This window comes from Callionymus lyra, chromosome 12, assembly GCF_982586985.1.
Source record: "Callionymus lyra chromosome 12, fCalLyr1.hap1.1, whole genome shotgun sequence".
Classification (NCBI taxonomy): Eukaryota; Metazoa; Chordata; class Actinopteri; order Syngnathiformes; family Callionymidae; genus Callionymus; species Callionymus lyra.
The window spans coordinates 11,949,060-11,959,431 of NC_141829.1; the positions used below are offsets into that span (position 1 = coordinate 11,949,060).

General features: G+C 34.0%; 1 protein-coding gene across 2 annotated transcripts in view; it reads right to left on the minus strand.

Annotated features, from left to right (window-relative positions):
• Positions 1–10,372, minus strand: part of plcl1 (phospholipase C like 1) — a 134,932-nt gene that overhangs the window by 48,002 nt on the left and 76,558 nt on the right. The window contains exon 12 of one of the 2 annotated variants that reach the window (XM_087804336.1): positions 5,738–10,372. This exon is cut by the window's right edge and continues 1,023 nt beyond it. The exons of the other annotated variant lie outside the window; for it this stretch is intronic. The gene's annotated coding sequence lies outside the window, so the exon portion shown is untranslated. Of the gene's footprint in view, positions 1–5,737 lie in introns of those variants that run through there. 2 annotated transcript variants of the gene reach the window in all.

Sequence of the window (10,372 nt, forward strand, 5' to 3'; positions counted from 1 at the left end):
CAAGGTGTTGTATCTATGCGTCAACAATCCACTTTCTTATCAAAGTAAGATTACACATAAATCAAAACCCACCAGAAAAATATTTAATCTAGAAATATACCTTTAAAGTGCAGTTAATTTTTCAGACAGAAGTAAAAAAAAGGCTCATGAAATGTGATGTTTTTAAGGCCAAAAAGGAGTTTAAGAAAGTAATCTGTTGCGCCTCAACTTTTCCATCAAAGCCTTGATGCGTCATCCCCCGAGTGTTATATTTAATACCCCTGTAACGACGGAGCCGCTAATGTGAGAAGTATAATTGTTCCTCAGATGAGGTAGAAACACGCAGCGCCATTGTCTGTCTTTTGTAGTTAGTTAAAAGGTGGATAAATAAGATGCAATTTAGAGACTTTTAAGAGGTGATTTTCCCCCCCTTGCTTTAATCACAGTGAAATTACCTCTGGGTGAGGGCTGTCATTAAAATACAAGAAGCACTCGCTTCTTCCAGGCTCAAGGTGGGAATGAAACGCTAATAGCACAGTGTCTCCGAGGCAGGAACGGTTTTAACTGGTCCTCGACTATCCTGCTGTGCATGTCGTCGCGTCTACACGCCCACTGGTTTCAAACTTCTACATTATCATTTGAAGTTGGTCACAGTGTCTCAGCAGAAGAAATGAGCATTAAAGTGACAATACAGGCAGAAAATGTACGTCCATACGACGGTTGTGACCAGAGCTCACATTTATATAGTTAGAAAGACTTGTGAAAAAACATCCAAATATGGCGCCATACTGCTCAGTTCATGGCTATGGCGGCGTTGGTGCGCGTGCACGAGATTTACCGTGCAACACTGGCAGATTCCAATACAAACAAATGGATATATTATAGATATTATAGATTTACATTTTATTAAGAACAATTTCTCATGCTGGAGCTCCAATACAAGAGGGACGTTAAAGACGTGCAGTATAGAGATATTTGGATGTTTTTAAGTGTCTTTTTGGACGAAGAAAAGTGAGCCCCTGTTGCGACCGTGATATGGACTTATTACAATACAAGTCTCCCTCAGATCAGTCGTGGCGGACTAAAAGTTGATTTAAAAAGCGTAAGCTTTTTTTTATTCTTCCAGAATAAATGAAAAGTTACCTCCAAAAATCTGTATTTGAGTGTTTCTGTCCGGATAAAAATTGCTATTAAATCATCAACAGATACCATCAAATGTATCTGAGATTTTCAGTTCAGTATTTCAAATATTTAGCAAACAAATAAACATCAAAACAACCCTTATATTATATTAGTGACGTCACAGAGAGAGAGAAAACAATTACATACGATGCATGACTAGTCACTTTCAGGGCCTCAGATCAGTCGTGGTCAGACTAAAAGTTTATTTTAAAACAAAAGCTTCTTTAATTCTACCAGAATAAAAGAAGAGTCAGCTTCGAACATGTCAGAAAACTGCCAAAACAAGTATTTTTTAGTGTTTCTGTCCGAATTAAAAAAAATTGCTATTAAATCATCAACAGATACCATCAAATGTATCCAAGATTTTCAGATCAGTATTTCAATTTTTTAGCAAACAAATAAACATCGACATGCAAAATGAGTTGGCGTTAACAGTTGTTAACATCCTCTTTGATTAACAAAGGATTATGAAAAAGAAATTCAACAACAATAAAAAGGATTATTTTGCCACAAGCCTATCTCAAATGTCCCTCGTTCTGTCCTGTGATGCATTAAAATGTCTCTTTATTGACGTTAACCAAGAAGAGAATATACAAGAGAACTCACTGCGTCGCTAAAATAGTATGAACTCACTAAAACTGGACTTATATGGACATTATTCTATTATTTGACTGAAACTAGACTAAAAAGGTTAAATTAAAACAAGTACACAAACAAGACTATTGTTTCAGGTTAAAACGTTGAACAGGTAAAACAAATGAAGAAAACTTAACATTAGAAATATTGTCTATTTATATCTTAAAGTCCAAAATATATCAAGATATTGGGCCACATTGTCCTCCTCCAGTTAATTACATCATTTTTTAAATTATCATAGCCGTGTTATTGTTCATGTAAGTTATTGAAGAAAAACAATGTACTTTTTGGAATTTTAAAGTCAAAAGGTAACTAAGTAATTAGTATTTATAGAGCGCTTTTCAAGAACAGGGTCACAAAGCGCGTAAAGAATCAAAAAACGAAAACCCAATAAAATAAATACTTAAAAGATCAAGACAACACAGAGCCCTGCACGAAAAAAAAAAGTCTGTTTCTAGAAAGCTAGTCACAACTCTTCTTTACTTTCACTCAATACGACCTAATTCCAGCTGCTTTTCTCTTTCAAACGGTCCCAAGTTTAGCTGTGGGTCGCCGTCCCCCAGGGTGGCACACTAGCCTTGGGCTAGAAGACCCTGCCGGCAGGCAAAAGGCAACATGGCCAGCAACCTCCAGATGTTAGCCTGCATTAGGGCCTGACAGCTTGTCATGTCACCACCTACACTACCACGCAGTCCCATCACCTCCCATCTGCTGCCCGACACCTCCTGGGGGAGAAAAGTAAAGGGGGGGGCGTCTGATACGGCTTAACGGAGACGTCCATTTTTGAGGCGACATGAAATGCTCCGGCTTCGCGGGGAAATGCTTTCGTTCAAAGAAAACCTGCGTCAAGTTTATGATACATTTCTGTCTACTTAATTCTATAAGCAGCTCATCGCTATGTAAAGCTTGATTCAAGAGGTAATTATGAAATAAACCTACAGATATTATTACTTATAACTTCTCTGTTATAGTGTAGTCATTGTGTGATTGTCAAGGAAAACAATTCGCAGGTAAAATTCAGCGACTAAAATAGATAAATTGATATTTGGCTCCACCTGCTGGCAAATATTATTTATGCGCCTAGCATGGATTTAATAGTTTTCTTTAACGCTAAAAACGTATTTTTTTTTAACTCGTGTTTGTAGTTTAGGGGTATCAGAGTTAACCTGGTAACCTTATTTAAAAAAAAAAAAAAAAAAAACACTTATGTTTGGATGAAAATATGTAAAAAGTGTCATTATCTGTGGTAATACAGTTTAAATTAATACATTTTTTTTGTCTTCTAACTTTCAGATGGTATTATTTAAACAGATACAACTTTTATATTCAAAATTTATATTTTACACAAATAAATGTTGATGATTTGGAATTATCTAATATGATTTAAACCCATTATTTATAAACTGTTCATGTGCATATTTTCATGGGTAAAGTATGAACTTTTACAAGCATATATAAAATATGTAACTATTTGTAAATACAAAAGAACGAAATACAAATTAAAGCTTAAGCAAACACTTTAGAAAGCAGTTGGAGGAAGTAAAAAAATAACTAGCCAACCCTTTTTAACTATACTTTAGTTTCTGGCAAAATACTTCTATACATAATAAATATACACTTACATGTTTGCTTAATCTATATACTTTTAATGATAAATGTTATTATAAATTATACTACAACTTTTTTTCTTTTTTTTAAGTATCATATAACACACTATTAAATAATAACACGTAGTGATATTGATATAGTGTAATGTACTGTATATGCAGATATGCAGATAGATAGATAGATAGATAGATAGATAGATAGATAGATAGATAGATAGATAGATAGATAGATAGATAGATAGATAGATAGATAGATAGATAGATAGATAGATAGATAGATAGATAGATAGATAGATAGATAGATAGATAGATAGATAGATAGATAGATAGATAGATAGATAGATAGATAGATAGATAGATAGATAGATAGATAGATAGATAGATAGATAGATAGATAGAAAGTGCAAGATGACACAATCTAAATCTGAAGATAAAGAACATAGATCAAAGAAAAATAACAAAGAAAAAGGATACAAAGATTAACATGGAATAGAATCATCTTTTCACCTCACTCCTGCCCCCCAACTCAGAATTATACAATCTAATAGCTCGAGGATCAATCGAGTCCCTGAGACTATTAGTGTTGCATCATGGGAGGAGCATTCGTGCTCCATCTGCTTCTCTGTTCACTGATGACATTGTTCGGAGGATGATTACATCATCCATGATGGACAGTAGTATCACTACTAACACTAGTAACAGTACAGTACAGTATGTACTAATAAGATACACACGCAAACTACATATTTGTCCCTTCAAATATAAAACAAATAGATACTATTTATAGATGTATTCCTTTTCATCTTCAGTTTTCACACTTTCCTTATTCTTGTTTAGAAATATACCTTTTTTAACTTTCTTCTTTGCATACATTTGAGTTCATCCTTCAGGTATGTTTTCATCAGGTTAAATACTGTAGTCTAGACAGCCTGACTAACAATAACAAGTACAAATGTATCGTCACAGAGCGATTCAAGAACATGGAAATGAAACCAGACATGTAGCAAAACAGTGAATAAAGTATACGTTAGCATAATTTTTGTCTAAAAAAAACATAGCAAATGTTTGGTTAAAGTCTTACCTGTGGAGTGAGTAAGTAGGTCGAATCTCTTGCGACATTCCAGCTTATAGAAAACAGTCTGGAAGATTTATTAAACACATTTAAGTGACATGTTAGCATCTTTAGCATCGACTCGTTTTATATTAGCGTGCTAACATTAGCTACATGTTAACAACTAACTAGCGTAGGTACTTACAGCAGGTGGATTAACTGAACTCGAGAAAGTTCCAAATCCTGTTTTATTTCAGAGAAACCGTTTTAATATTGAAAGACGACTTAAAAATCATCAATTTAATAACGTCCAACTTCACGTAAAACACAAAACCGCCGTAGAGTTTAAACGTAACGTGACGTCACTGGTCGTCGTCAGGTGGCAGAAAATGCCAAATTAATAGACTAAAAAAAACAATTTAAATACATATGTATTATAACATATGCCTGAACAGATATATATATATATATATTATTATTATTATTTTTAATTCAACCGTTTAGGTTATTGTGGGTTCTTTTTTTTCTTTTTTTTGTTTCAACGTATAGTGACGTCACTGGTCGCCGTCAGGTGGAAAGAAAATGCCAAATTGTCAGGATTTAAAAATATATTTAAATACCTATTTATTATAACATGTAACTCCAACAAATATATATATTCTAATCTCTAACCGTTTTAATATGTTTTGGTCCGATGTACGGTGACGTCACTGGTCGTCGTCAGGTTGAAAGAAAATGCTAAATTGATAGAATTTTTTTTTTTAATACATATGAATTATTATATATTACTCCAACAAATATAAACATTTAAATCTCTAACCGTTTTGATTTGTTTTGGTTCGATTTATAGTGACGTCACTGGTCGTCGTCTGGTGACATAAAATGCAAACTAAACACAATTCAAAACCAAGTAAAAAACTTACGTATTATAACATATACCTCAAACATATACTTTATGTATATATATAAATCGCTAATGTCTTTTCATGTCAATAATTTTTATTGACATTAAAATGACATTGTCAGTTATCAATTAAATTAATAACATCATTAAAAAAACGATAGTAAATCAATAGCACATTTTTAAACAATAATAATACACACATGTAGTTGTACTTCCCGCATTAGGGAAATGTTATAATTTAAAAAGATCAACAAATATGCCTCAATCAAACTTCATGTATCCATATATTTGTTTTTATTTTAATGAAATGTAATTTTTAACTGCAAAATGATAAACATATGAACATTGTAAGCTGAAAAAAATTCAAACAGAAACGGGATTGGTCGGAAAACTTTATTTAGTCTGGGATACATAATGTCGTTATAACTGATTACATGTCAGATAGAAAACACAATAGCTTTTCAAAATAAAAGCATGTCCATTTAATAAAACATCTTTTTTTTATTTATTATAGATCTTAAAACACACGTCAATAAATATTTTTGGTCTTCTTTTAATTTTTTTTTATACAAATACATACAGAGACAGTAAAGAGTAGCACGAGGGTACAAAGCCGGACAGGTTAGTGGTGGCGGTCAACACGGACACCGAAGATCATGACCTAAAAACACGACCCTCGCACGGCGTGTTAGTACTTTGTCCACTTCACAACATAGACAATTGTTCAAGCGACTCTAGTTAGTGACCACACTGGCAACGACAGCACACACACCCAGCTCTAGCTTAAGACACGTGGGCGAATCAGATGTTGTGTTTAAGAACCGACTTGAGCTCACCTGCTGTATGAGTCAAGTGTTTCCCTCGAAGTGTCGAAGTGGGTCCTTAAGTACTTCAAATAGCAGCTGTTTTAAGTGTCTTGAAGTGACAAAGCGTAAATACAAATACAATACAAAGCAGCATCAATGGAAAAAAAGGATTTGAAGAATAGTCATTTCATAGACAAAAACTGCTGTAAACAAACTTTCTCAGGTGGAAAAAAAAACTGAAGATGAATTTTTAACGTCTGGTGAACCAATTTTTCTCTTGCTTATATGAAGGAGCCATTTGGGATTAAATTAAACCAGACATTCCCAAAATCAAAATGAGGATGTAATCCCTGCACTACTCAAGGAAGGATGCTCACTTCCTCATACTAGCTCTGCTCTGACCAATCAGACGATTGAAACAAGAGATGAGCAGCTGATGCAGAAACTTCTCTCGGATGTTCTTCTTTTTTTGTTCATAAAAATGTTGGAAAATAATATATTAATCATTCAGAACATTTGTTCAGTTTGCAGACGGAGAGATTGAGGAAATAAAGATACAAGAAGTTTGTGACATTTTGAACGACGACCCTAAAATTTGATCTTGAATCTCTTTAACAAACTTTTTTTATGTCCATTTTTTTATTTTTTTATTATAAGAAACAAATGCATCTTAAAATGTAGCCATAAGCGTATGAACAGGCAGGTCCATAAACATTTGCAACTCAACCAAAACAAATACTGCCACATAGTTACAGACTTTGAGTCGACCACAACGAAAATTTGCTTCCAAATAGTGTTTGACTGAAGCTGAATTTTTTTTTTCAAACAACCATAGATCATATTGTTAGTGTCAAAATCTGGAATATCATATATTTTTTTAAAAGAAACAAATATTGAAGTCACAACCACAAATTGAACCGACAACTTTTCAGAAGTGTTTCAGCGACGAGTTGTGCGTGCTTGATACTCTACCGAACCCGCTGAACTCTTCTGCCAACAACAATGGTTTTTGCTTACATGTGCCTGACTTCAACATGGATCAACCTAATGACTGAAACCAAGCACCGCTCGTCCTGGAACTTCAAGACCTGGAAACGACTTGTTCCAACATGTAAAGTGAATCCTTTACTTTTTTTTTTAGTGTGTGTTGCTTTGCTTCGCTCATGTTTGCTGGCATGTCAACTGTGAAAGAAGACCCAGGAGGTTATGTTACACTTGTTCATGCATCATTAAAGCAGACCTGAAAACTACTTTACTCAAATTAGATTTTTTTTATTTATCAAATATTGCGATGGGGTCGTCGGGTTCTCATCTTGATTTTTAAAATATTTTAACAGGTTTTTGTATCTGCTATACAAGGTGTATTAAGGATTATTGATCTAGTGTTTGACAGAAATCAAAATACTAAATGATAAAATGATGTCTTTTTGAAAAGTTTGAAGGGTTATTTTTAATTATAAGTTATAAGATTAGGGTCTCCCTGAAGGGTCAGAGGTCATATCGCATACATACATCAAAGTATGACCTAACAGTCAAGAATCGAGGAGTGCTAAGATATTCTCCACTGGACTCCTTTCTAAGTAATGGAAAGCAACCCAGCGACAAATACTTAATGCTGACAAACTACATGTCTGATCTGAAAAAAAAAAAGATAAGCTACAATAAATCCTATTAAGGAATTACTATAGTTTAGAGATGATGAATTAATTTAAGTTAAATTTGAGTATATTATGATATAAAATTCACAAATATGCATGAGAAATTTTCGTCAGTTAAAATTCATTAAAATGTCAATTTATTCAGTGAGACACATGATCATAATCATTAAACACAGTATCAGACTAAAAATAATTTAAATCTCAACTTGTATATTTATTAAAAACATTTTGATCTAATAAGAGTCTTGAACAGAAGGTTGAATTGAAAATAGATCAAATCTATTTTAGTATCTTTTGATCATGTGACACGGTCACTCGTTATCATCCTGGTAAACTTTGATAATCCTCCAGAAAAAAAAACAGATAAAAGAGAAAATCCAGTTCAACTATATCTCTGCTGCAACTCTTATTTTGGCGGGGGAACAGGTCACGGCACCGTGGTTTTTACGACAGACAAGAGCCAACGCTCACACATCAAGGCCTCAGGTGAGTCAGACTATTATTATTATTATTAATAATAAAACCAAACAACACAGCTGTCAATCTATTGCTCAGAGACGATGCTTTACTGGCCTCCAGACGAGGGATATTAGAGTTAAGATTATACATTCATCTGCAGGTGGACGATGATAGAAAAATAGAAGGTGAAAACGGGTCATTCTGGACGTTGTGTGGTCTAAAAAAAAAGATGCTCCCACACGTTTCAGTGACTCTATTTTCGTGCCGCTCGACCTCCTCCACCTACACGAAAAACACCACCGGCTGAGTCAGAGCATCCCGTCTCTTCGCATCCCACATTCCAGCGGGACAAACATTCATCGTCTTTTAAGGAGTCGCTCACTTTCGCCGAGTGAAGAGTGTGAATGAAAGAAGTCGTGAGTCCTCGCGACAGATTCTTAAGATCCTGTCGGTCGTGAGTCATGATGAGTCTCTCTCTGCATCTCACTCAGGTTAACACGGCACTCACTTGAATTAAAAATATATTTTAATTCTTTCTCAAGCTAAAGTAGATCTTGGAAAAGCCTGGTCCGGGGGCCACATATGGCCATTTCACTGTATTAATGGGGCCCTTGTGAGGTTAGCGTATAAGTATGCAAAAAATAAAAATGTTGACATGTATTTTACATTTTTTTGTGCTTTATTATTCAATTAAGTCAGATAAAACTTGTTAACGTTTTTGTCCAAATGACTTCCTTCGGGTTGAAAGACAACTAGATTAATAAAATAGGTTTTATATCCTATTGTTTTCTAATTTATATTTACATTTAAAAGATAATATCCCAATTTTTCTATTTAACGTTTTTATAATTTAGATTGTTTTGCATGCATTAGTTGAGTATATTTTTACAATTCAATTCAATTCAATTGTATTCAATTTTATTTAAAGGCTCTTATCATAACAAAGTTATCTCAAGACTCTCTTCTCAAGAATCTTTATGCAATATTTATTTTTTCTTTAGTTTTTGCTTTTCTGGACGCCCCCTCACAACAGTCAATGCATAAAATGTGGCCCCTAAGAAATGTAAATTGTGAACCTCTTAGCTAAAGACTCGGATTATTGAAAGACTGGCACAAAAGCGACTCCTAGTCTCAGGAGTCCAGGGAGAACTTAAAAAATATATATATATATTAAACTTAATTATTTTCTTTATTATGACTCTTAAACAAGAATATACTCTATGTTCGGGAATAATATAGACTTAAAATACTGTTATTATGAATAACACATACATTTCTCGCACCTTTCATTTAGCTATAAAAAAAAGTTTAAAGGGAATTTTATATCTTCTTTTGGATTCAATTTTGGATTAGAAATGACATTAATAAATAAGATGTGTTTTAGAAGGGAGGTAGATTTATATTAAAGCTTTTTTATAGCTTTTTAGAAATTTTTCGACCAATGAGAAACACAACTGTGGTAGTAAAAGAACAACTGTGATATGTTCCTCTGTGTACACACACACACACACACACACACACACAATTTACGGTCAAGTAAGCAGCACCGACAGTTAAACCGCTGTTAAAATAATATGTACTGATGGTTGAAATCTTAAATCTGTACAGGTGTTAACATTCCACGACGTTGAGTATTATTGCTACATCAATACGCTCCAGAACTCAACCGACCCTGATACGACCCCTGCAGGGGGTCATATGATCCTTAACCGACAAGAGTAATCACGGGGTCTCCGGTTACCGCTTCCTCACCTCCTGTTTCACCAGGAGTGCTGTGGTTCTGACACTCGACCGCACACGTATGTGTAATTACACCGGTATTTTAACTACTGACCCATTTGCACCATGAAGTAAACTCAATAAAGATTTTAATTAAACGTAAATTCGACTTTAAATAGTGAGACTATTACTCATCTATTGCTCACTGACGGACAAGACCCTCAAAAGTTAATTTATTTATGCTGCGAGTTCAAAACTGACATAGAAACTAATCATTTTATATTAATTTAAATTATTCATTACTAGTCACTTAACATGACTAAAGGGTTTTTGCTTTAGTATGCTGTGTCATTTCAGTGTTTATTGCCTCG